This window comes from Doryrhamphus excisus, unplaced genomic scaffold, assembly GCF_037039965.1.
Source record: "Doryrhamphus excisus strain RoL-2023G ecotype Guam unplaced genomic scaffold, RoL_Dexc_Guam_v1.1 HiC_scaffold_24, whole genome shotgun sequence".
Classification (NCBI taxonomy): Eukaryota; Metazoa; Chordata; class Actinopteri; order Syngnathiformes; family Syngnathidae; genus Doryrhamphus; species Doryrhamphus excisus.
Genome location: NW_027621862.1, coordinates 7,687,501 through 7,690,000, shown reverse-complemented (window position 1 = coordinate 7,690,000; position 2,500 = coordinate 7,687,501). Strand labels below are relative to the sequence as shown.

The 2,500-nt window shown below is 52.5% G+C and overlaps 1 protein-coding gene, 7 non-coding genes and 4 pseudogenes across 8 annotated transcripts in view; 11 read left to right on the top strand and 1 right to left on the bottom strand.

Moving 5' to 3' along the window:
- The window catches only part of LOC144895238 (uncharacterized), a 110,276-nt gene that overhangs the window by 27,312 nt on the left and 80,464 nt on the right, over positions 1-2,500 (bottom strand). The gene's annotated exons all lie outside the window — the stretch shown is intronic.
- Positions 88-206, top strand: LOC144897046 (5S ribosomal RNA). The gene has a single exon (XR_013626616.1). It is a non-coding gene; the product is annotated as a 5S ribosomal RNA (ribosomal RNA).
- LOC144895746 (5S ribosomal RNA) lies at positions 319-437 on the top strand. The gene has a single exon (XR_013626254.1). It is a non-coding gene; the product is annotated as a 5S ribosomal RNA (ribosomal RNA).
- On the top strand, positions 550-655 carry LOC144896739 (5S ribosomal RNA; annotated as a pseudogene).
- LOC144897124 (5S ribosomal RNA) lies at positions 768-886 on the top strand. The gene has a single exon (XR_013626694.1). It is a non-coding gene; the product is annotated as a 5S ribosomal RNA (ribosomal RNA).
- LOC144896177 (5S ribosomal RNA) lies at positions 999-1,107 on the top strand (annotated as a pseudogene).
- Positions 1,220-1,338, top strand: LOC144895387 (5S ribosomal RNA). The gene has a single exon (XR_013625886.1). It is a non-coding gene; the product is annotated as a 5S ribosomal RNA (ribosomal RNA).
- On the top strand, positions 1,451-1,559 carry LOC144896175 (5S ribosomal RNA; annotated as a pseudogene).
- LOC144895502 (5S ribosomal RNA) lies at positions 1,672-1,790 on the top strand. Its single transcript, XR_013626005.1, has one exon. It is a non-coding gene; the product is annotated as a 5S ribosomal RNA (ribosomal RNA).
- Positions 1,904-2,022, top strand: LOC144895430 (5S ribosomal RNA). The gene has a single exon (XR_013625931.1). It is a non-coding gene; the product is annotated as a 5S ribosomal RNA (ribosomal RNA).
- LOC144896436 (5S ribosomal RNA) lies at positions 2,135-2,243 on the top strand (annotated as a pseudogene).
- On the top strand, positions 2,356-2,474 carry LOC144895959 (5S ribosomal RNA). The gene has a single exon (XR_013626396.1). It is a non-coding gene; the product is annotated as a 5S ribosomal RNA (ribosomal RNA).

Genomic DNA, 2,500 nt, shown 5'->3' with positions numbered 1-2,500 from the left:
CAGCAGAGGGCGCTGTTTGACACTTTTTGCTGGAGTCTAGTTTGGCCTGCGTCGCCTTCAAACAGGATCTTTTCAGTTGACCTGGCAGCTTACGGCCATACTACCCTGAAAACGCCTGATCTCGTCCGATCTCGGAAGCGAAGCAGGGGCGGGCCAGGTTAGTACTTGGATGGGAGACCGCCTGGGAATACCAGGTGCTGTAAGCTTTTTATGGTTTCTGCTCTTGCCTGACAGCAGAGGGCGCTGTTTGACACTTTTTGCTGGAGTCTAGTTTGGCCTGCGTCGCCTTCAAATAGGATCTTTTCAGTTGACCTGGCAGCTTACGGCCATACTACCCTGAAAACGCCCGATCTCGTCTGATCTCGGAAGCTAAGCAGGGGCGGGCCTGGTTAGTACTTGGATGGGAGACCGCCTGGGAATACCAGGTGCTGTAAGCATTTTATGGTTTCTGCTCTTGCCTGACAGCAGAGGGCGCTGTTTGACACTTTTTGCTGGAGTCTAGTTTGGCCTGCGTCGCCTTCAAATAGGATCTTTTCAGTTGACCTGGCAGCTTACGGCCATACTACCCTGAAAACGCCCGATCTCGGAAGTTAAGGGGCGGGCCTGGTTAGTACTTGGATGGAAGACCGCCTGGGAATACCAGGTGCTGTAAGCTTTTCATGGTTTCTGCTCTTGCCTGACAGCAGAGGGCGCTGTTTGACACTTTTTGCTGGAGTCTAGTTTGGCCTGCGTCGCCTTCAAACAGGATCTTTTCAGTTGACCTGGCAGCTTACGGCCATACTACCCTGAAAACGCCTGATCTCGTCCGATCTCGGAAGCGAAGCAGGGGCGGGCCTGGTTAGTACTTGGATGGGAGACCGCCTGGGAATACCAGGTGCTGTAAGCTTTTTATGGTTTCTGCTCTTGCCTGACAGCAGAGGGCGCTGTTTGACACTTTTTGCTGGAGTCTAGTTTGGCCTGCGTCGCCTTCAAATAGGATCTTTTCAGTTGACCTGGCAGCTTACGGCCATACTACCCTGAAAACGCCCGATCTCGGAAGTTAAGAAGGGGCGGGCCTGGTTAGTACTTGGATGGAAGACCGCCTGGGAATACCAGGTGCTGTAAGCTTTTTATGGTTTCTGCTCTTGCCTGACAGCAGAGGGCGCTGTTTGACACTTTTTGCTGGAGTCTAGTTTGGCCTGCGTCGCCTTCAAACAGGATCTTTTCAGTTGAACTGGCAGCTTACGGCCATACTACCCTGAAAACGCCTGATCTCGTCCGATCTCGGAAGCGAAGCAGGAGCGGGCCTGGTTAGTACTTGGATGGGAGACCGCCTGGGAATACCAGGTGCTGTAAGCTTTTTATGGTTTCTGCTCTTGCCTGACAGCAGAGGGCGCTGTTTGACACTTTTTGCTGGAGTCTAGTTTGGCCTGCGTCGCCTTCAAATAGGATCTTTTCAGTTGACCTGGCAGCTTACGGCCATACTACCCTGAAAACGCCCGATCTCGGAAGTTAAGAAGGGGCGGGCCTGGTTAGTACTTGGATGGAAGACCGCCTGGGAATACCAGGTGCTGTAAGCTTTTTATGGTTTCTGCTCTTGCCTGACAGCAGAGGGCGCTGTTTGACACTTTTTGCTGGAGTCTAGTTTGGCCTGCGTCGCCTTCAAACAGGATCTTTTCAGTTGAACTGGCAGCTTACGGCCATACTACCCTGAAAACGCCTGATCTCGTCCGATCTCGGAAGCGAAGCAGGGGCGGGCCTGGTTAGTACTTGGATGGGAGACCGCCTGGTAATACCAGGTGCTGTAAGCTTTTTTATGGTTTCTGCTCTTGCATGACAGCAGAGGGCGCTGTTTGACACTTTTTGCTGGAGTCTAGTTTGGCCTGCGTCGCCTTCAAATAGGATCTTTTCAGTTCACCTGGCAGCTTACGGCCATACTACCCTGAAAACGCCCGATCTCGTCTGATCTCGGAAGCTAAGCAGGGGCGGGCCTGGTTAGTACTTGGATGGGAGACCGCCTGGGAATACCAGGTGCTGTAAGCTTTTTATGGTTTCTGCTCTTGCCTGACAGCAGAGGGCGCTGTTTGACACTTTTTGCTGGAGTCTAGTTTGGCCTGCGTCACCTTCAAATAGGATCTTTTCAGTTGACCTGGCAGCTTACGGCCATACTACCCTGAAAACGCCCGATCTCGGAAGTTAAGAAGGGGCGGGCCTGGTTAGTACTTGGATGGAAGACCGCCTGGGAATACCAGGTGCTGCAAGCTTTTTATGGTTTCTGCTCTTGCCTGACAGCAGAGGGCGCTGTTTGACACTTTTTGCTGGAGTCTAGTTTGGCCTGCGTCGCCTTCAAATAGGATCTTTTCAGTTGACCTGGCAGCTTACGGCCATACTACCCTGAAAACGCCCGATCTCGTCTGATCTCGGAAGCTAAGCAGGGGCGGGCCTGGTTAGTACTTAGATGGGAGACCGCCTGGGAATACCAGGTGCTGTAAGCTTTTTATGGTTTCTGCTCTTGCCTGAC